The 24,204-nt window shown below is 42.6% G+C and overlaps 1 protein-coding gene across 2 annotated transcripts in view; it reads right to left on the bottom strand.

Annotated features, from left to right (window-relative positions):
- Positions 1-24,204, bottom strand: part of ASIP (agouti signaling protein) — an 85,885-nt gene that overhangs the window by 33,876 nt on the left and 27,805 nt on the right. Inside the window, exon 1 of one of the 2 annotated variants that reach the window (XM_028828335.2) lies at positions 4,860-4,996. The exons of the other annotated variant lie outside the window; for it this stretch is intronic. The gene's annotated coding sequence lies outside the window, so the exon portion shown is untranslated. Of the gene's footprint in view, positions 1-4,859; positions 4,997-24,204 lie in introns of those variants that run through there. 2 annotated transcript variants of the gene reach the window in all.

Below are 24,204 nucleotides of genomic sequence, written 5' to 3'. Positions count from 1 at the left end.
GGTGGCTCACACCTGTAATCCCAGCACGTTGGGAGGCCAGGGTGGGCAGATCATGAGGTCAGGAGTTGGAGACCAGCCTGGCCAATATGGTGACATCCCGTCTCTACTAAAAAAAATACAAAATTTAGCCAGGCATGGTGGTGTGCACCTGTAGTCCCAGCTACTCAGGAGGCTGAGGCATGAGAATCGCTGGAGCCCGGGAGGCGGAGGTTGCAATGAGCCAAGATCGCGCCACTGCACTCCAGCCTGGATGACAGAGTGAGACTCCGTCTAAAAAAAAAAAAAAAAAAAAAAAAAAATTGGTCATTTGGTACTGACTTTCTCTTTCACTCTCTCTTTTTTTTTTTTTTTTTGAGACAGAGTCTCATATTGTCGCCCATGCTGGAGTGCAGTGGCGCGATCTCAGCTCACTGCAACCTCCGCCTCCTGGGTTTGAGCAATTCTCCTGCCTCAGTCTCCTGAGTAGCTGGGATTACAGGTGCCCGCCACCATGCCCAGCTAAGTTTTGTATTTTTAGTAGAGACAGGGTTTCACCATGTTTGCCAGGCTGGTCTCGAACTCCTGACCTCGTGATTTGCCCACCTTGGCCTCCCAAAGTGCTGGGATTACAGGCATGAGCCACTGTGCCCGGCCTGACTTTCTCTTTCTCTCTCTCTCTCTTTTTTTTTTTTTTTGAAAAACCTGGTAGACTTTATGGGGAGCATTTTTGTTGATTATTCTACTGATCTAAAGCTGAGTGATTTTTAAAAAGAATTTAAATTTGGCTTCCTAACCGGTAATATGTCTCCTTGCTTCTTTCATGTGATAGTTTTGAGATCGGTGTGAATCTAATAGATTTGTGGTTGAATTTGCTTTGTTGTTACAAAGTCCACCCTATGGGCACAATAACATACTGTTGGTAGGAGTTGTTCGAGCTCTTCTGGAGATTATTTGGTAAAGTATACTAAAAGCCTTAAACCATATATGTGCACTGTTTGAACCAGTAAGCCACTTCTTTGACATTAGAAGACATTAGAAGAAATAACCAGTCTTGCGTAAAACTTATGGATGAAAGTATTCATCACAATATTATTTATAACGAAAAATTGCAAATGTTATAAATGAACAATTGGAAAATAGTTAAAAAAGTGATGGTACATTGTGTGGTAGAATATTATGCATATGTTTAAATAATCGTATTTTCTTCCTTTTTTTTTTTTTTTTGAGACGGAGTCTCGCTCTCGCCCAGGCTGGAGTGCAAGTGGCGTGATCTCCGCTCACTGCAAGCTCCGCCTCCCGGGTTCCCGCCATTCTCCTGCCTCAGCCTCCGGAGTAGCTGGGACTACAGGCGCCCAACACCACGCTCGGCTAACTTTTTGTATTTTTAGTAGAGACGGGGTTTCACCGAGTTAGCCAGGATGGTCTCGATCTCCTGACCTTGTGATCCGCCCGCCTTGGCCTCCCAAAGTGCTGGGATTACAGGCCTGAGCCACTGCACCCGGCCTAAATAATCGTATTTTCTAAGATTACTTGGAAACATTTGGTAATGTCAAGGGGGGCACCCCAGATACATTTTAGACATTAATCATCATCACTGTTCTGAGTGGAAGGTCATTCAGAGAGGCTAGAGTTTCTTATTCTGGCTATAAATTATGTGAGTAAAATTCTGCTAACCATTTAAAAATACTGTACACCCATGCTCAATATATAGTCCTGGAAATAGCAATTGAAACATCTCTTCTCACAAGAGAAAATGAGTTTTAATGGTGCGTTAGATGAATTTAAACTTTAAATCAGATGCTGCAAATTGGAAGGAAGACTTGTGGTGTTCTAAATTGCTGTGAACACTTCTAAGAAACTTAGAGCCCATGAAACCATTATTTATTGCCATGCAAATTATAATCTTGAATGAGGAGTTTTTTTTAAAAAAAAATAAAGTATTAGAAAAATGTAAAGTATTCGAAAGATGTAAAATTAAAACATGAAATTCTGCATTAACTATGAATTTTACTAAATAGAATTACTTTTGAAGCACATTTATCCATTGAGACTATCTTGTATGTGTTACGTATGTATTGTGTTGGTGCTGGAAGATGTCTGTGTGCCTGTGTCATCATGTGCTCCACAGTTCTTAGCAAACGCAGTTTCAATCCATAGATAGCCAGCAGTGGATGTTACTATAGGAAAATGCAGGATTAAAATTGTCCTTGCATTAAAAAAAACCAGAATAATTTTTTCTTAACAACACTAAAATTATTTAATCTCTTGGGCTGTATCTACATACACATACCGATTTCAGTATTGTGACTGCATTGGCTAGTCTAATTGTTATGCCTAACAGATGCCAAATTGAATAATATTTTAATGGGTGGTTTGAATCTTATGTAGACAGCCTGCTTCAGAACTCTTCTTTGAGACCAAGAACCATATAGCAGGCTCAGACTGTCTGAAGGGCCCTGAGTTAGAATTTGAGAGAAGACTTGAGGCTGTGTCCCTTCTCAACGGACAAAAGGACAAGACTCCTTCAGGCAGCTGTTTGTCAGTGTGAAATCTGTCACCCTGTTCCACTGAAACAGGGGTCAGAGTCCAGGGTTCCTAGCTGCTTATTCCCACAATGTACAAGGAATACAATGCTGATAGGCGATGCTAAATGATTGTTTTAGATCTCCTGACATCATTCCCTTTAGGCTGTTTTATCTATCATTACTCAACAAAGACCTTAGTGGGTACAATATTGATTTTGTTTATGCTCTCCAGAAATCACTTCTCTGCATTTTCTCCTTCTCAGTAATCATGTCTTTTGATTTCTGAATTCCTTTACCTGGGGTGCATTGTGCACAAGCACTCATTAAGCATAGCTGAAGCTGAGCTGATAGTCTGTGACAGCTCTCAACAACTTTACAGCAGAAGGAGGGAAGAGGCTTTGATGTGAGATGAAATTTTCTGCAGAAGAGGATTAAGTCAGAACCAAGGAGGTATAGCTGAGCAAATCTTAAGACTGTGTATGCATTAGTTCTATTTGGAGAAAGTAGAAAAGGTTTTGAGACAGACATTTATGAAAGTGTTTTTCATTTTGTTTTGCTTTGTTGTTTGTTTGTTTTTTGAGTGGGTCCCAGTAAGGCATCCAAAATAACCACAGGAAACCCAAAATGACTGGCTGGGTGCGCTGGCTCATGCTTGTAATCCCAGCACTTTGGGAGGCTGAGGTGGACAGATTACCTGAGGCTAGGAGTTCGAGACTAGCCTGGCCAACATAGTGGAACCATGTCTCTACTAAAAATACAAAAATTAGCCAGGCGTGGTGGCATGTGCCTGTTGTCCCAGCTACTCAGGAGGCTGAGGTGAGAGAATCGTTTGAACTCACGAGGCAGAGGTTGCAGTGAGCCAAGATCATGCCATTGCACTCCAGCCTGGGCGACAGAGTAAGACTCCGTCTCAAAAATAATAAAAATAAAAACAAAAATAAAATAAAATAAAATAAAATAAAAATTTAAAAAAGAAAACCAAAAAAGACTTCAATATGCCATCCCATTTAGCCTCTTTAATCTCCTCCAATGGAAACAGCAGAACAAAATGTTCCATATCACTGAAGCAGAGCAAACTCACCCACAATTGAAAACATTAACCTGAGCTTCCTTTAATGGGCATTACAATGTGTGAAAATGGATATCCATTCAGAAAAGTCAAGCATTTACAAAGGAAAAGGAGAGTCTGCAATAAATGGAATTTTGGTCATCTGTTTCATCTCTAATAAATATGAAATGAACAAATGCTACATGTGCAGACTGATCCCCAAATCCTAAATTCTGCTCTGTAAGAGTTATTAGAAATCTGAAACTACAAGCAACTTTCTGAAGACATTTAAAGAAACACTAAAGTGTGACTTTGGGGTCAGGGTTGACATTTAGGAATACTTCTTTCTTAGATATACATATACATATATTTATTTATTTATTTACTGCTAGGCAATGGAAAATGCACAGAGTAAAGAGAAAGAGGCCGGGCGCGGTGGCTCACGCCTGTAATCCCAGCACCTTGGGAGGCCGAGGTGGGCGGATCACGAGGTCAGGAGATCAAGACCATCCTGGCTAACACAGGTGAAACCCCGTCTCTACTAAAAATACAAAAAAAATTAGTCGGGCGTGGTGGCGGGCGCCTGTAGTCCCAGCTACTCAGGGAGGCTGAGGCAGGAGAATGGCGCGAACCCCGGAGGTGGAGCTTGCAGTGAGCCGACATTGCGCCACTGCACTCCAGACTGGGCGACAAAGCGAGACTCCGTCTCAAGAAAAAAAAAAAAAAAGAAGCCACTAGTTAGCAAAAGATCAACTGCTTTCTTCACTGAACTCTTCTTAACTACTCTGACCCACAAAAGTGAATCAAAAAAATCTGTTTAACTTTCCAAGAAAGGAGGAAAAACTGTTAAGTTCTTTAAACTTTCCAAAGTAGCAGCAGCTTCACTCATTCTGGAAGCAGATTAAAGTTGCCATCTAAACTCATATGCTTTCCCACAAAGAGCCCAGGCCAAGGAACTTCCTTTTTCACCTTGCAGCAGTGGAGATTTGCTGCTTACTTGTCTATAACTTCAAAGACAAGAACAGGAAAACAGCCAATCATACTATAAAATTATTTCAAACTTCACCACATCTCCCAGGCAGGAAGGTTCTTACAGACCCACAGTGAAAAGAGGAAACGTTTCATCAACTGAAAGACAGCTGTAAGCAGACCAAGAGAGGTTTTACAAAAGAAGCAAAAGTAGAGGGTATCCTTTATTTTACAGAGGGGCTCTCTAGCAACCCAGTTCATATAAAACTAAAATTTAAAGAAGAAAATAGAATCTCTGGAGGCGGCAGAAGAAAAGAAAAGTGTTTCCTCCTACTTACAGCGCAAGTGACTATCCCTCTAAGGCTAGGCAGAGCAGAGGGTCTCTCCTGTCCTTGGATAGCAGAGGCAAGTCGTGTTGCTGTGAGACTTTTTAAAGATCCCAGTAACTCCCAGCAGCTGGCTTCCCCATCTCATCTCTTTGCTTTCAGCCAAGCAAACATCATGCCTTCATACTCATTCTGGTTGCCAGAAGTCTTGTGGTCTGTTCTTCTATATTTCTCCCCATTCCTTAGAATTGGAATTGATGTTGACATGGAGGTTAAAAGGGATTGGAAGGGAAGTTGTTGCATCATGGACACTTCATGGGCGAGTTTAATGAGAATTTAATTCAGAATGGATCCCAAGAGACGGAATAAAACTAAGTCTAGTTGAGTTAACCTAGAAAAACAAGTCCTGCCAAAGAAGGGTCTAATTCAGCTTCTTTCAGAAATTCCGGGTGAGTTAAGGAGAAACTGGTGGAGAAGTTAAACTTTGATGGGCAGATTGCCAAGGCCCAGCCCACCTTATTAGTAAAATCTCGTTGGGACCCTTTTTTGCGGGAATATTGGTCTCATAATTTTCGGATTTCAGTTGAAGGGCTGTACTTACATGGACTCAAAAACTATGACGCTGCAGTTCTTTTATTCTCCTTACTCAGTTGGCTTTTCCTTGGATCAACTAGAATTTACAAGGTTATGTGAAAGCTGATCATGCATACTGGGTCATTCTTGTCATACCCAACTAAATCAGAGTCTAGGGGCCAGGAGGGAAGAAGCACTTGGGGCACAGCACCTGCTCCATGAATTAAATTTTTCACAAACCCAGCTGCTAAAATGACCCTGCTGTAACCCCAAGAGCAGTTTAGTAGCTGCTGAAACATGACTTTAAGAATAGTTTTGCCTACCACCATCACTCACCAATCAGAGTTTGCCAGCTCCCAAATGCTTCCTTTTTTCTTTTTTTCTTTTTTTTTTTTTTGAGACGGAATCTCAGTGTGTCTCCCAGGCTGGAGTGCAGTGGCGTGATCTCGGCTCACTGCAAGCTCCGCCTCCCGGGTTCATGCCATTCTCCCGCCTCAGCCTCCCGAGTAGCTGAGACTACAGGCGCCCGCCACCACGCCCGGCTAGTTTTTTGTATTTTTAGTAGAGACGGGGTTTCACCGTGTTAGCCAGGATAGTCTCAATCTCCTGACCTCGTGATCCACCCGCCTCGGCCTCCCAAAGTGCTGGGATTACAGGCTTGAGCCACCGCGCCCGGCCTCCTGTTTTCTTTTTTTTAAACCTTCTTTCCAAATGCTTCTTTAGTGCCAATAAACTTCCTTTCAAAACAATACAGAACATTTCTGTAATAAAACTCCCAACCTTCTTTCTGTTCCTCAGACACACTGAAGACCAGCTGGTTAGTGTGTGTGCCTCAAACTGCAATCCTTGTTCCAGAATAGAATGCTTTAAAGTTAGAGATTTATCACTGTTTTATTTTGACTTCAACAGTCACAATTTATTGCTTCCTGGATAATGTGGAGCTTAGAGGCTCTGCAGAAGAAAGTAGGTTATTATGGGCCCTGCAATAAACGTTGTTTGGTTTTGATGTGATGGGTGTAGAAGAGTGGGATAGGAGATGGCACACCCCTACATTGATTTATCCTTATTTCTAGGAACCAATTTCTTTTTGGTAATTTGTAGAGACAAGGGCAACTGGAAAGATAAGTGAATAGGGAGTCAGGAGATCTGGATTCCAGTTTAGGCTTTGTTACTTTCTCTCTGATCTTGGACAAGTCACATAAACTGAACACTGCTATCTCATCTACCAACCACACTGGGCTGAAAAGAGGATCCAATAAGATAATGTAGACACCTTGAAAACTGTGAAGCATTCCACAAATGTGAATGTTTTCCAAATTTTAGTTCATTATATGACCCACCAAGTAAGGCTTTGGATAAATAATTTGATTGGGAGGCCGAGGCAGGCCGATCACCTGAGGTCAGGAGTTCGAGAGGAGCCTGGCCAACATGGTGAAATCCCGTCTGTACTAAAAATACAGAAATTAGCCAGGTGTGGTGGCGGGTGCCTGTAGTCCCAGCTACTCGGGAGGCTGAAGCAGAAGAATCGCTTGAACATGGAAGGCAGAGGTTGCGGTGAGCCGAGATTGCACCACTGCACTCTAGCCTGGGCAACAGAGCGAAACTCTGTCTCAGAAAAAAAAAGAAAAAAGAAAAAAAAAAAGAAAAAATATTTGAACTTGGGGTTGGGAGGAGAAGAGGAACATATGGAGTCTGATGGATACTAGGTGGTGGGATGGGGGATGGGAGTGGAACTAAGTAGAAAAGAAAAAGCAGGGAAAGAAAGCAGAAAATATATCAAGTTTCTAGAGAAAGACTTGTCCGAGGTGTCTTTGGGGGCTTACATTACTCCCTTAGAAATAATTAGCCAGGAAAGTATTCTGGGAAGATGGCAGAGTAGGAAGCTCTAGGATTCTGTTTCCTTACCTAACCAAAACTTGTACTGGCAGAATCTGTAACTATTTTAAAGCCATGGAGTCTATTGAAGGCTTGCAACTTCTAGGGGAAGGCTTGGATGGCAAAGTGTCCTTGGCACAGAGATGGCCTATAACAATAAAAAACAAACAACAACAATAACAAAAAACAGTAACAAAATAAATTAAACCCTGAGGAAAGGGGAGAACCTGGTTTCTAGAGTTATCACATCATTAAACTCAAATGTCTAGTTTTCAACCAAAAAATCACAAGGCATACAAATAAAAGAAAAAATATGGCACATTCAAAGGAAAAAAGTCAACAGAAACTCTAAAAGTCCTCATGGCAGACCTACTAGACAAATACATTAAAACAGTTATCTTAGAGATGCTCAGAGAACTAAAGGAAGATGTGGGGAGTGAAAAAAAAAAAGTACAAGTAAAAGGAGAATATCTAAATAGAGATATGGAAAACCTAGAAAGAAACCAGAAAGCACAATAACTTTTTATAGTATTGATTAGTACAATAACCAAAATTAAAATGCACTAGAGGGATTCAAAGGCAGATTGGATTAGACAAAAACTTTGGAAGCCAGAGGCTGTGGGCCAATAAATTCAAAGTTCTGAAAGAGAAAACTGTCAACCAATACTCCTATATCAGATCATCTCAATTGATTCAGGAAGAGCATTTGACAAACTACCACAGTTTCATAATAAAAAACACTCAACAAACCAGGAATAGGAGAAGACTGCTTCAACATAATAAAAGCCAAAAGCCACATATGAAATACCCACAGCCAACATCATACACAATGATAAAATAATGAAAGATTTTACTCCAACATTAAGAACAAGACAAATATGCCTGCTTTCACCACGTCTATTCAGAATAGTACTGGAAGTTCTACCTAGAACAATTAGGCAAGAAAAAGAAAGCAAAGGCATCCACATTAAAAAGGAAGGAGTAAAATGATCTCTGTTCACAGATGATATGATCTTAAAAGTAGAAAAGCCTAAAGATTCCGCAAAACACTGTTAGAACTAATACATGAGTTTAGCAAAGTAGCACGATACAAAGTTATATCAATTACATCAGTTACATTTCTATATATTAACAATGAACAATCTGAAAAGGAAATTAAGAAAATGATTCAATTTACAAAAGCATCAAAAGAATTAGGAATTAACGTAGCCAAGGGGGTGAAAGATGTGTACAATGACAACTATAGAACATTGCTGAAATAAATTAAATAAGACATAAATATAAGCAATCTACAGATTCAATACAGTTCCTATCAAAATCTCCAGGAGGTTTTTTTGCAGAAATAGAAAAAAAAATCCATTCTAAAATTTGTATGGAATCTCAAAGGACTCCAAATAGCCAAAACAATCTTCAAAAACAAGAATAAAGCTGGAGGACTCACACTTCTTGATTTCAAAACTTACTACAAAGCCACAGTAATCAAAACAGTGTGGTACTTGCATAAAGACAAACATGTAGAAAAATGAAATAGAATAGAGAGCCCAGAAATAAACCTTTATATATATGGTCAAATGATTTTTGACAAAGGTGCCAAGGCCATTTAATGGGAGAAAGAAGAGGTTTTTTCAACAAATGGTACTAGGAAAACTGGATATCTACATGCAAAACAATGAAGTTAGACTCTTACCTAACACCACATACAAAAACTTACCCAAAATGAATCATAGACCTAAATGTATTAATAAGACCTGAAACTATAAAACTCAAGAAGATTTTTCCAGGCAAATAATTTTCCTCCACACTCACCTTATCTAGAGTTTCCCAAAATTCTTCAGCTGCCTTCGTATCAGCACTTGCATACTCCCCTCTCACATTCACATTATATAATGCATAATGATTTATTTTTAAGATGGGGGTCTTGCCATCTTTCTCAGACTGGTTTCAAACTCCTGGGCTCAGGCAATTCTCCCACCCCAGACTCCCAAAGTGTTAGGATTACAGGTGCGAACCACCGTGACAGGCTGAATAACGATTGTTTTTTATTTTTTTGAGACAGAGATTTCACTCTTGTTGCCCAGACTGGAGTGCAGTGGTGCGATCTCGGCTCACTGCAACCTCCGCCTCCTGGGTTCAAGCTATTCTTCTGCCTCAACTTCCCAAGTAGCTGGGATTACAGGCACGCACCACCATGCCTGGCTAATTTTTTTTTTTTTTTTTTTTTTTTTGAGACGGAGTCTCGCTCTGTTGCCCAGGCTGGAGTGCAGTGGCCGGATCTCTGCTCACTGCAAGCTCCGCCTCCCGGGTTTACGCCATTCTCCCGCCTCAGCCTCCCGAGTAGCTGGGACTACAGGTGCCCACCACCTCGCCCGGCTAGTTTTTTGTACTTCTTTTTAGTAGAGACGGGGTTTCACCGTGTTAGGCAGGATGGTCTCGATCTCCTGACCTCGTGATCCGCCCGTCTCGGCCTCCCAAAGTGCTGGGATTACAGGCGTGAGCCACCGCGCCCGGCCTAATTTTTTTGTGTGTATTTTTAGTAGAGACAGGGTTTCACCATGTTGGCCAGGCTGGTCTCAGACTCCTGACCTCAGGTGATCTGCCCGCTTCAGCCTCCATGCTGGGATCATAGGCATTAGCCTTTGCGCCAGGCCATGACCATGATTCTTGAATCATTTAAACCACCTAGAGCTAGCAGTAAATTCAACATCCTAGTCAGGTTTAGCCTTTTCTGTCTGTCTTTCTTTTCTTTCGCTCCCTCCCTCCTTTCTCCTTTCCTTTCTCTCTTTCTCCTTCCTCCCTCCCTCCCTTCCTTCTCTCTTTCTCTCTCTCTTTCTTTTCTCTCTTTCTCTCTCTTTCTCCCTCCTTCCTTCCTTCTCTCTTTCTCTCTTTCTCTTTCTTTCTCTCTCTCTCTCTCTCTTTCTCCTTCCCTCCCTCCCTCCCTGCCTTCCTTCCTACCTTCTTCCCTCCCTCCCTCCTTTCTTTCTTTCTCTTTCTCTTTCTTTCTTTCTTTCTTTCTTTCTTTCTTTCTTTCTTTCTTTCTTTCTTTCTTTCTCTCTCTCTCTGTCTCTCTCTCTCTCTCTTTCTTTCTTTCTTTCTTTTCTTCTTTCTTTCCTTCTTTCTTTCACAGAGTCTCACTCTGTCACACAGGCTGGAGTGCAGTGGCATGATCATGAGCCCACTTCAGCTTTGACTTCTGGGCTCTAGCAATCCTCCCATCTCTGCCTCCTGAGTAGTAGGGGCCACAGCCATGCACTACCATGCCCAGCCAGACTTTTCTCTCAACATCACAAACAAACTTTGTTTTGGCCATGATTGTTATCATGCTAAGAGAGATACGCTTCTGTTGCCTGGTCTTCAATCTAGGTCATTAGAAGTTTCTCCATATTCCATATAGACCCTTCGTGAACTTTTGTTAGTCTCATTGCCTTCAGTGAAGCAGATTCTTTTTTTTCTTTGTTTTTGAGATGGAGTCTCACTGTGTCACCCAGGCTGGAGTGCAATGGCATGATCTCAGCTCACTGCAACCTCAGCCTCCCCGGTTCAAGCAATTGTCCTGCCTCAGCCTCCCAAGTAGCTGGGATTACATGTGCCTGCCATCACACTCAGCTAATTTTTGTGTTTTTAGTAGAGACAGGGGTTTCACCATGTTGGTCAGGCTGGTCTCGAACTCCTGACCTCATGATCTGCCCACCTTGGCCTCCCAAAGTGCTGGGATTACAGGCGTGAGCCACTGCACCCAGCTGAAGCAGATTCTTTAACAGCTTTGGTCACTTTGCTCTTGTTCTTCAAGATGGTAGCTATGGTGGAATGGGACATGCCTGACTAGTGAGCAATAATCATCACTGACTTTTTACCTTTGTAGCTCTTAATTACTTTAAATTTCATTTCTAGGTCAATCACTTGATGTGGCCTCTTACTGGCAACACTAGCCATGGATTTTGTGTGCTTTAGGAGCCATGATGAAAACAACAACATGAGACTGAATCAAATGCAAGAGAAAATAGTGTGCAAACAAGAGATGCAGTAAGCATGAAATATATGAGGATACTGTGGGTATAACATGACATACTGTTTTACAGTAAACTGTTTGTTTGTTTTCTGAGTTTCGCTCTGTCACGCAGGCTGAGTACAGTGGCGTGATCTCGGCTCACTGCAACGTCTGCCTCCTGGGTTCAACTGATTCTCCTGGCTCAGCCTCAGCCTTGGCCGCCCGAGTAGCTGGGATTACAGGCGCCTGCCACCACCCTTGGCGAATTTTTGTATTTTTAGTAGAGATGGGGTTTCACCATGTTGGTCAGGCTGGTTTATAGGACCACTGTCATATATGCAGTCCGTCATATACACTTGGGCAACAGAGTGAGGAAGAAAGAAAGGAAAGAAAGAAAGGGAGGGAGGGAAGGAAGGAAGGAAGGAAGGAAGAAAAAAAAAGGAAAGAAAGAAAAGAAGAAAAGAAAAGAAAAGAGAAAAGAAAAAAGAAAGAAGGCTGATAGTGCCACTGGATGCCTGGCCCCAACCACAACTCTGGAAGACCTATTGCATTAAGGGCCAATTAGCACAATGGTCTAAAACAAAAGCTATCACCTTTCCCTTAGGACTGACTAGTTATGCTATATTTTTACTGATTCTTAGGCACTAGTGGCCTTGTCTAATACTTAGAAGATTACAGACTGGCAGATTAAAGGCACCTCTCTTTGGGTCATGAGCCCTGGAAACAAATGGCAGCCACTAAACAGTCTGGATCACTCTTGTGGTGTACATGGTAAGGGCTCATTCTCTGATGAGACCAACTAGAATCAAGCTTTTGATCAAGCTTGTGTCAATCAGATGGCCACAGTTGCCACCTAGATCCATCATCACACTGGAGATGGCAACATCATCATCAACTAGGCACAAAGTAAGGGATTCTGTGTTTCTGATGCAGAAGCTGCCACTACATGCCAGACCTGTGACCTCTGCCAAAAGTTAGCCTATTTATCTCATGGTGAAAGAGGCCATATTGCACTGAGTATTGACTGGCTGCAGAGTGTTGACTGGCCCCTGGTAAATTGGTGACATCAGACCTTTGACCTCGTCCAAGCTATTCCACTTGTATCTTATTGCTGTTGACTTTTACTCAGGTAATGGTTTTGCTGTTCTAGTCTGATCAGCCAACTCTGGCTACATCATTGTGGCCTTGAAACTAATCTGTGTCATGATTTTGGCTTTCCGGATGGTGATAATACTGCATTTTTTAGTGCAAAAACTCATCAACAATGGGTTTATAGTCAAAGTATTTGGTAGCCAATTCATTCCCCTTATTATCTTCAGACTGGTGGTATCATTGAGAAATGGAATAAACTTTTAATTTAAAAAACAGCTTTATTGAGATGTAATTCACACATCATAAAATTCACCCTTTTGAAGGTTTTTAGTATATTCACAGAGTTGTGCAACCATCCTACAGTATGCAGTCTTTGTGGCTGGCTTCTCTCACTTAGCAAAATGTTTTCAAAGTTTATCCATGTGGTAGCACATATCAGTACTTCATTCCTTGTCACGGCTAAATTGTCTCCTCTTAGCTTTACTGGTTAATGATTAGAATGAATAGGATGGATAGTTTTATAGACCTCTTTGGAAAATTCAGGGTTCTACCTGACCATTCCTGGGCATAATGTACCTTTCTTTTCCCTAACAGCAACTCCATTCCAGCCTGAGTTTTAAAACTTCTGAAGGACAGCCCAGGAAAAAATTGATCTGGAGGATTCAAACGTAATTCCAGTACAGTCACGTGAATTCTTTGTTAGACTGACAAGGTCCTATGTCATGAGGACAATGACCATTCGGTTGAGTACACTTCTCACTAAGTCTTCAAATAGTTGCCCAAGCTGGGTAGGATTCGAGATATAACAGGTCTCTGATTTTTTTTTTAAAAAATGCTCTTGTTGGCCAGGTGCAATGGCTCACGCCTGTAATCCCAGCACTTTGGGAGGCCAACGCAGGCAGATCATGAGGTCAGGAGATCAAGAGCATCCTGGCTAACAGGGTGAAACCCCATCTCTAATAGAAAAATATATAAAAAATTAGCTGGGCCTGGTGGCAGGTGCCTGTAGTCCCAGCTACTCAGGAGGCTGAGGCAGGAGAATGGTGTGAACCCAGGAGGTGGAGCTTGCAGTGAGCCAAGATCACACCACTGCACTCCACTCCAGCCTGCGCGACAGAGCGAGACTCTGTCTCTGTCTCAAAAAAAAAAAAAAAAAAAAAAAATCTCTTGTCCCACTCACAATTGACTCTTTCAGATGAAAAGTGTTGGTGTGAGTGGGGAAGAATTGGAGAAAAGGTGAAGTTATAGCTACTGGGTTGGAATACACTGATTTTGTAACTGTGGAAGGAGAACAACGATCCCAGTATCTGGATGGAGAACACGTTAAACCTCAGGAAGTATGGAGAGGTAGGGAACAGTTAATGTTCTCTTTGTCCCTTAGATCCAGCACGGCAACCTGGCAAACAGTTACATGGTTTGTTTGAGGCACACTGTCATCAGGCAGTCAATCTCATCTGCTGCTGGATTTGTCAAACCAGTCCATGTGCTATTAAAACAGAGAAATTCATGTGGACATGCCTGACACTATGCCTTCTATGCCTGGTGCTGTCAAAGGTGGACAGACACAGACTGGCACAACTATATTTTAATCTGACTGATACAAAATCATATGCCTCTCCTGATGCCTGAGTGGCCTTGGTTATGCTATGTATGGTGATTGAGACTGGCCTTAAACTGTATACTGGATGTCTAAAATAAGTCCCTGATCCACCTGGGACTTATTCACAGATGGCTGAATCTGGGACTCTGAGGTCAATACTGCAGGTTTGTCTCATCTTGCTGCTTGGGGATTTATTGACAGTGATCTATGCTGTATGAGATAAATTGAATGGATTTGGTTCCAACCTCGACTAATCAGATTAATCAAAATGGCCTGCAGAATGGCATGCTCAAGTGAAAATCTCCCAAGAAGCCAAGATGATGTAGAACTGAGGGTGGATGCTGTTGAGAGACATTCTGCCATGAGTCTCTTATGCTCCTCCTCATCTTATAGAGTATACCAAAAATGTAAGGTATTGACTGCTCTTTAGCCAGGCCATTTCTCAGGATTATCTTTGCGGCAAGCAACTTTGAGGTGTGAAGTAATAGCTCCCTGGGTTAAAAAGCAAGTTTGCTTACTGCTTTCTATAAAACAGTGGGTTCCCCAAACTCAGTGCTATTGTCATGTAACACATTTACCACATGTGTAGACCTTCATCTGGGCCTTTGTGTTGTCCCTGTTGGACTTAGGGAGCAAGAGCTGATGCAAAAGTTAATGCTCATGCTGCTTGCTGTGTGGTGAATAATAAAGTTCATTGTCTCTGACCTAAGTCTCATGTCTTCTGTTAGAATTCATGAAACAACAACAAGCTAACTTACTAGCTTAAAAGTAGGGTAAAGTCAAATCCTACACCTGACATATATGAGAGTTCCATTTACTCAATGTCCTTGTCAACACTTGTTATAGTCAGTCTTTTTAATTTGAGAAATTCTAATAGGTACATAGTAGTATCTCATTGCAGTGTAATTTGTATTTCCCTAATAAGCTTATTTCCATCTGTATGAGCTTATTTCAATTTGTATATTTTTTTGGTAGAGTATCCGTTCAAATCTTTTGTTCATTTAAAAAACATTCCAGCACTTTGGGAGGCCGAGGCGGGTGACCTCCTTACCTGAGGTCAGGAGTTCAAGACCAGCCTGCCCAACATGGTGAAACCCCGTCTCTACTAAAAATACAAAAATTAGCTGGGTGTAGTGGCACATAGCTGTAATCCCAGCTACTCAGGAGGCTGAGGCAGGAGAATTGCTTGAACCTGGGAGGTGGAAGTTGCAGTGAGCCAAGACTGCGCCACTACACTCTAGCTTGGGCGACAGAGTGAGACTCCGTTTCAAAAAAAGAAAAAAAAAAAGTAGGCGCACATCTAGTTTATTACATAAGTATTTTTAAATCAGTGGTTTTTGTATATGCCACCAAGAACCCATTAAAAATGAACAAAAACAGGCCGGGCGCGGTGGCTCAAGCCTGTAATCCCAGCACTTTGGGAGGCCGAGATGGGCGGATCACGAAGTCAGGAAATCGAGACCATCCTGGCTAACACGGGGAAACCCCGTCTCTACTTAAAAAATACAAAAAACTAGCCGGGTGAGGCGGCGGGCGCCTGTAGTCCCAGCTACTCGGGAGGCTGAGGCAGGAGAATGGCGTAAACCCGGGAGGCGGAGCTTGCAGTGAGCTGAGATCCGGCCACTGCACTCCAGCCTGGGCGACAGAGCGAGACTCCGTCTCAAAAAAAAAACAAAAAAAACAAACAAAAAAACAAAAACAGATCTCATTCATAGCCGAAACAACAACAATAAAATAATTAGGAATATATTCAAGCAATTATGAGAACTTACGTGAAAAAAGCTATACACTGTACTAAGAGACATGAGAAAAAACGTGAATCGGTGGAGAGAGAAGCTATTTTCCTTCATGGTAAGAATTATTATTATAAAACAGAACTTCTCCAGATTAACACATAAATTTAACATAACTTCCATCTAAATACCAATGTAATTTTAATTTTTTTTTGTAAATTACATCTGAAGTTGAGCTGAGAAAAACTGAGAATGACAAAATTTTGAAAAAGAAGGATGATAAGGGGAGCACATCCTGTCAGATGTCAAAAAGTATTATAAACGTATAATTTTAATGTGTGGTACTAGAACCAGAATAGTTCAATAGAACAAAATAAAGTCTAAAAGTAGACAATAATGTTGATAAGAATTTTCTGTATAACAAAGGTGCAGGCAGGGCGTGGTGGCTCACACCTGTAATCCCAGCACTTTGAGAGGCCAAGGCAGGCAGATCACGGGATCAGAAGTTTGAGACCAGTCTGACCAACACGGTGAAACCTCGTCTCAATAAAAACACAAAAATTAGCTGGGGGTGGTGGCATGCACGTGTAATCCCAGCTACTCAGGAAGCTGAGGCAGGAGAATCGCTTGAACCCAGGAGGCAGAGGTTGCAGTGAGCTGACATTATGACATTGCACTCCAGCCTGGAAGACAGAGCAAGACTCTGTCTCAAAACAAACAAACAAACAAAACCCCCAAAAAACAAAGGTGCTATATTTCAGGAAGCCTAGAGGTAGGACTGCCAGGAGTATAAAGATGAAAAGCATGCAGGATCCAATCTAGAAAGAAGATTGAGACAAGAGCACAACTTTTAATGTAAAATAAAAAGAATTAAGTGGCATATGGGACAAAAAATTAGGCAACTAAAACAATTCGAAGAAAAGAGAAAAGGTCTTGGTTATGTTTGCCAAACTTTGAATATTAGACCTGCTTTGTGTCCCAGAGACTGTCCGTGCACCCTGGTTGTGCCATTTTAACCAGGATGAGGCCAGTGTGGGAGCCACAGAGGCCACTCCACCACACTTCTAAGTCATTTCATTAGAGTCGCCTCAGAAGTCCTGGTGAGACAATCCCAGGAGCCCCCTTTGGCTGCTTACTTGATTTCCTTAAGCAAGGATTCTGCTAGACCCCTGAATCTGAGTACTCCTCCCTTTTTAGCTCCAGTCCCCACAGAGCCATTTAAGAAAATGTACGCAAGTTTCTGATTCATTACTATGTTATGATGGCTATTCTTATAAACGCTTTTGACGTCTATAAGCCTCAGAGCCACTCAGAAGTCCTGTTTGGGCCACTCTCCTGGCACATGAGAGTCCCTCTTTATGGCCAGTGGTGCAGAATGGCTTTCCTCGGAGAGAACAGACTGGCAGTCTTAAGGCTTGGTGTGGTAAAGTCACATGGATCCTGAGAAGGCATATGCACAGACACCAGCTCAGTCATCCCAAGGAGACAGCTCATCTTTCCGTAAGTATTTCTCAGTGGGTCTCCTGAGTAACTTTTGCATTACCATCACCTTAGAGCTTGTTAAATATTCCTGGCTCCCACTTCAGATCTGCAAAAAAGGATCTCAGAATCTAGGGCCTGAAAAAAATATATATATTTTTTTTTACAAGTTTCTCTGCATGTTAGGCTTCTAAAATGACACCTGTTCTACATCTAGTTTCAGAGTTGCTCAATGCTGCGCTCTAAGCAATGATTCTGAGGCCGGGGTCCTTACTGGTTTTTCTAAAGACACTCCACAGTTCCGGATCCCTAAACCACAATGGAAAACACCTAAGCCCTGGGCTACTTATTAGCTGTAGATCGTAGCAGCTACAGCCTAATCCTCCTCCATCAGTAGCCTTTTTATTTTTTTTTTTTAAATTATCCTTCCTCCCTGTAGCCTTCCATTGCCAACTCAAATTCTTTTAGGTTTTATGAGCTGTAATTGTGTATTTTCCATGGCAAAAACTGGTATCCTAGAGCTAAAGATTCTTTATATCCACATGCCTGGTCAATCTTTTCTTTTTACTTATTTATTTATTTTTGAGATAGGGTCTCACTTGTTGCCCAGGCTGGAATGCAGTGGCACAATCATGGCTCACTGCAGCCTCTATCTCCCAGGCTCAAGCAATCCTCCCACTTCAGCCTCCCAAGTAGCTGGGACTACAGGCACATGCCACTACGCCTGGCTAATTTTTGTATTTTTTGTAGGGACAAGGTTTTGCCGTGTTGCCCAGACTGGTCTTGAACTCCTGAGCTCAAGCAATCCATCCACCTTGGCCTCCCAAAGTGCTGGGACTACAGGTGTGAGCCACTGTGCCTGGCCTAATCTTTTCATTACAATATCCTTTGCTCTTTTCTTTCTATTCCTTCTGGCATGCCCTAGAGATCTTTACTGCCAGAATTAGGCTCACACACACCTTCTTAGTCTATATGGTTCCAGTTTTCTCTTTCTAAAATCTTTTCCACCTACTTTCTGCTCAAAAACCTAAAAGGACTCCTGGTATCATCCATATCAAGTCTAAACGTGTCTGTTTTCCAGGCCCTTTATAACCTATCCCATTTTGCTTATTAGACTTTACTTCTAACTATTCTACATATGTTTTCCATTTATTGCCCACATATGTGTCCTGCTGATTTCAACCCATGGGTCAGATTCATCTCAGTGTCCCCGGAACATGATAAAAAGAGGCAGGGTAGGGCCCAATAAATGCAAGCTGACTGAGTCAACATTTGCCATTTGTTTCCCTTTCTTTTCTTTTCTTTTTTTTTTTTTTTTTTGAGACAGTCTTGCTCTGTTGCCCAGGCTGGAGTGCGGTGGCGCCATCTTGGCTTACTGCAAGCTCCGCCTCCCAGGTTCATGCCATTCTCCTGCCTCAGCCTCCCAAGTAGCTGGGACTACAGGTGCCCGTCACCACACTCGGCCAATTTTTTTGTATTTTTAGTAGAGACGGAGTTTCACCGTGTTAGCCAGGATGGTCTCGATCTCCTGACCTCATTGATCCACCTGCCTCAGCCTCCCAAAGAGCTGGGATTACAGGCGTGAGCCATCGCGCCGGGCCCTGCCATTTATTTCCCTTTCAACATCCTCTTTTTATATTCCACATATTCTTCAAGTCCCACATTCTGCTTGAAGACCTCCTCAGTTTCTCCAGCTCTTATGACCTCCTCCTTCACTGAAGAAAAAAAAAAAAAAAAAGGAAGGAAAGAAGAAAGAAAGGAAGAAAAAAATTCCCACAATGGGCTTTTGGAGCGACAAAAGCATAGGGAAGAGAAAGGAAGATTAATAGTCTGATAGCAAACACTCTTTAGTTATTCAGGAAATACGTCAATCATGAGTCACTAACTTTCTATGGTCCCATATAATCTGTATTATTCTGTTTAGAACACATGTACTGTCAGTGTTTCGTGCTAAGCATGTGCAATGAATTCATTCTGCCTCCCTATGTCAGTTCAGAAGTAATTGCTTCCTGCTTCCCTGATTCCTCGTGTTGAGTTAAATGCTCACTTTCCATGGTCTCATGACACCTTGTTCTTACTTTTTTTGTTTTCTGAGAGAGGATCTCGCCCTGTCATCCAGGCTGGAGTGCAGTGGCATGATCTCGGCACACTGCAACCTCTGCCTCCTGGGTTCAAGCGATCCTCCTGCCTCAGCCTCCCGAGTAGCTGGGACTAAAGGGGCATGCCACCATACCTGGCTAATTTTTGTATTTTTTGTAGAGACAGGGTTTCATCATGTTGCCCAGGCTGGTCTTGAACTCTTGGGTTCAAGTGATCTGCCTGCCTCGGCCTCCCAAAGTGTTGGGATTACAGGCGTGTGCCACTGCACCCGGCCCCTGTGCTTACTATTAACTTAATCTCTTGTATTAAAAATGCCCATTTATTAGTCTGATTCCCCCTTAGACTTTGAGTTTCACGAGAGAAGGTCCAGGCTTACTAGTTTTTTTTTTTAATCTGTTCCTTTTACAGGTGTATCAATTCTATACGTGTAGATGGCACATAAACCATCTCTGAAGTAACTAGACTGTAAACTTTGGAAGATAATGATCATGTTTTGTAATATATATATATATTTTTTGAGACAGAGTCTCACTCTGTCGCCCAGGCTGGAGTGCAGTACCATGATCTCGGCTCACTGCAAGCTCCACCTCCCAGGTTCACCCCATTCTCCTGCCTCAGCCTCCCAAGTAGCTGAGACTACAGGCGCCCGCCACCACACCCAGCTAATTTTTTTGTATTTTTAGTAGAGACGGGGTTTCACCATGTTAGCCAGGATGGTCTCGATCTGCTGACCTCGTGATCTGCCTGTCTTGGCCTCCCAAAGTGTTGGGATTGCAGGCGTGAGCCACCACTCCCGGCTCATGTTTTGTGTTTTTTATCTTTATATTCTGGGTTCCCAGCTCAGTGCTCAGGTGTTCAGAAAGTTTGTGAATGTCAACATTTCTGTGCGCTGTTCCTTTCACCACTCACAAGCAACCTTACACTTGCCCATCAAAACCTAGTAACTGAGCACTTTTATTCTAGTAAGTGCTTATACGGTGTTATTCACTGAGATTAATGCTGTTGACCACTGTGAGAGAGAAACAGTAAGCAAATTTATTAATTATATTTTGCTTGGAAACTCTATAAAAGAGTGTGTTTAAATAAGAACTTCTGCCTCTCTTTCCTACTTTCAGAGAATAAGTTTTGGAGCCAGGCAGAATTAGATATGAATCTTGGCTTTGCAAATACACTAGCTCCTGGCCTTGCGTATGGCCTTTTGGGATATTAAATTAAAGATGGGGATAACAATACCTGTTCTGTAGGATCATTATGATGATTGAATGTGTAAAGAGAGAAAAGGTGTTTAAGCACCACACTTGGCACATAACAAGCATCCACAAAAGTTAGTTTTTACTCCTTGATTCTCTCCTTCCTCAAGAGGATCACTTGGATCACCTCTTTCCACACAGTATCTAGTGTATTACATGACATTGTCTAGTTTAGCCTAAGGTTAGGCTTCCTTTTCTTATACTACCTGTTTCCCAGGAGCTTTGAGTCTATATTTATATACATTTGAACATGTAATGTGTACATGTTTGGAAGTCTATACAACTGCCCATAGTGTTCATCTGTATACAAGAGCCATAGGTTTCCAGCTATTCTCACATTTAGTTTGAGAAACTTCAGAGGGTTACGTTAAAATTGCTGAAAAGCGGCCAGGTGTGGTGGCTCACGGCTGTAATCTCAGCACTGTGGGAGGCCGGAGCGGGCGGATCATGAGGTCAGGAGATTGAGACCATCCTGGCGAACACGGTGAAACCCTGTCTCTACCAAAAATACAAAAAAATTAGCCAGGAGTGGTGGCGGGCACCTGTAGTCCCATCTACTCCGGAGGCTTAGGCAGGAGAATGGCATGAACCCGGGGGGTGGAGCTTGCAGTGAGCGGACATCACGCCACTGCAGTCCAGCCTGGGTGACAGAGCGAGACTCCGTCTCAAAAAAAAAAAAAAAAAAAAACTGCCGAAAAGAACACACATGCTCCTTTCCCCTTGCTACTGCCATCTCCACCAGCCTGATTCCCCCGGTTAAATGACAGCACTGTGAAAAATTCCTGGGATTAAGCTAGGGTGAACAGATTCCACTGTCAGTATCTAAAAGCAAATAGGAGGAGTGCTCCCCAGAAGTATCCAGCTATAAGACCTGCATGCTGTTATTGCTCAGTAATAAAAAATGATAAATGGGTGATGCCACTTTGCCTCAGTGGGACTGGATAAAAGTAATGAACAATGCTATATTTTTTCCAATCTCTCCTTTTTAGAAGAGAGTGGTGAAGAAATGGTAGATGTACAAGGCACCCCAGATAGCCTTAGTGAACAGCTCCAAATATCATATCCTGTCTGTGGCCTCTCTCATCCCAATCTGAGGGTTTGTGGGAGTTTTTCATCCTCATAATGCTGAATCCAAACCTCCATGCTCGCATTTTCCCAATTGTCTCCAAAATCATCAATAAAGTCTGAACATATTTTCCAAAACAAAGTTAATTTTAATGAACTTAATATTTCTAAAAATGTGTGTCAAAGAATTCCATTTTTGGCAAAGGGTGACTAGTTGGTCTTTTTCAGACATCTTGCTGATAACGATTACAAATGCTGAACAAATTAGCACTTTTTAAAAACACCAATTTGGAGGTATAGAAGAACAATCAAAGCAGTGAGAATTTGCTAGTTCAAGATCTGGAGAAAAAGAGAGGTCAAGAAAGGTGAGACTGGTATTTGGGGACACTTTACCCTGAAGATAATTGCTGATTCCAAAAGCAAAAGTAGCGCTGAGAGGCTGAAAAGAGCTTTCGGCAGGTTCCCAGCCAGGATTGATGAGACAAAAATTGTAGTAAAGTACCTGAAAAGGAGAAAGGGTCCTGGTAAATATCCCCAGGATTTCTTTTTCTTTTTTTGAGATGGAGTCTCACTCTGTCCCCAGGCTGGAGTGCAGCGGCGAGATCTCGGCTCACTGCAACCTGCGCCTCCCAGGTTCAAGCGATTCTCCTGCCTCAGCCTCCTGAGTATCTGGGACTACAGGCACCCACCACCACGCCCAGCTAATTTTTGTATTTTTTTTGTAGAGATGGGGTTTCATCATATTGCCCAGGCTGGTCCTGAACTCCTGGGTTCAAATGACCCACCTACCTCGGCCTCTCAAAGTGTTTGGATTACCGGCGTGAGCCACCGCGCCCAGCCTCTCCAGGCTTTCAGCTGGGACCATGAAGCCTCCACTCTAGGGATAAGGGCAAACTGGGAATAGATCAGCTCTCAAAAAGCCCAGCTTTGACTTCCTCAGACACTTATTAGATGAAAGTTTCAGCCTCTAGCCTGTTCGCTTGACAGAAACAAAAGGAAACCCTTCTAGAGAGAGGTAACATCATATAGAACCTCAACTCATCTCCAGAGCTCAACAGGCTTTTTTGAAGAAATTGACAACATGGTTCTAAAATTTATATGGAAATGCAAAGGACCTAGAATAATCAAAACAATATTGAAAAAAGAACAAATTTAGAATATTTATACTCACAAGTTCAAGATTTGCCATAAAGCTAGAGTAGACACATACAGATTAATGGAACAGGATCAAGTCCAAAAATAGATCTACACATATATAGTCAACTGATTATCAACCAAGGCGTCAAATCAATTCAATGAGGCAAAGGAATGCCTATTTAACAGATGCGTGAAAAAACTAGGTATCTCTATGGAAAGACAACTCTGACTCCTATGGCATTCCATACAAAAAATTAATTCAAGATGGATCGTAAACCTACATTAAAAACTAGAACCATAAAACTTCTAGAAGGATATCTTTGTGACTATGGAGTAGATGGAACTTTCATAGGTAGAATATAAAATGTACTAGCCATAAAAGTAAAAATAAAATATTGGACTTCAAGAAAATTAATTTTTTTGCTTATCATAAGACACCATTTTGAAAGGAATAAGTAAGAAATAGACAGGAGACGGCCCCAGCCCGCGGGCTAACGCGGGCACTCTCCATGAGACTGCTGGCGCCAGCGCCTGCCAGCGCTGCACCGGCCTGGGGAGCTCGCTTCCCGCTGACTCAGCGGCGACCGCGGCGGTGTTAGCCGCTCTTGCGCTCTTTCCTTTCCTGGGCGCCCACCCTGCCCGCTTGCTTGCTTGCCAGCCTGCCTGCCTGCCTGCCTGCCCGGCGTCACGCAAGAGAAGGTGCCAGGGGACGCGGAGCGACGAGGGGCGCGCAGTCCCGGCCAGCTGCGTCCCTGGCGTTGGCGCTGCGGCCGTGGCGAGGACTGCGGTGACAAGGACGAGGGCCGCTGTCCCTGCTCTCTGCGTGCAGCTCCGCTGGCTGACCATCTGGAGTGCAGGCTGGGAGGCCAGATGGAGTGATAAGGAAGATGTTTACGAATTCCTCGGTGGGATCAGAGGGCACGCCTATTATAACCAGAAGACTCAAAGTATAGCAGCAAGGACGGATGAACAGGCTCTATTAGGGCTAAATCCAAATGCTGATTCAGACTTTAGATAAAGGGCCCTGGCCTATTTTGAGAAGTTAAAGATTTCCCCAGATGCCTGGCAGGTGTGTGCTGAAGCTCTAGCCCAGATGATCATGTAAAGTTTTTCTGCTTTCAAGTACTGGAACATCAAGTTAAATAGAAATATTCAGAACTAACCACTGTTCAACAACAACTAATTAGGGAGACGCTCGTATCACGGCTGCAAGCTCAGAAGCTGAATCCCCAACCAGAGAAGACCTTCATACGAAATAAAGCCGCCCAAGTCTTTGCCTTGCTTTTTGTTAACAGAATATCTCACTAAGTGGCCCAAGTTTTGTTTTTTTTTTTTTTTTTTTTTTTTTTTACATTCTCTCAGTAGTGGATCTAAATCCAAGGGGAGTAGATCTGTACCTGCGAATCCTCATGCCTATTGATTCAGAGTTGTTGGATCGTGATGTGGTGCATGCATGCATCAGAGGAGG

This window comes from Macaca mulatta, chromosome 10, assembly GCF_049350105.2.
Source record: "Macaca mulatta isolate MMU2019108-1 chromosome 10, T2T-MMU8v2.0, whole genome shotgun sequence".
Classification (NCBI taxonomy): Eukaryota; Metazoa; Chordata; class Mammalia; order Primates; family Cercopithecidae; genus Macaca; species Macaca mulatta.
This window is presented reverse-complemented; position numbering and strand designations above follow the sequence as displayed.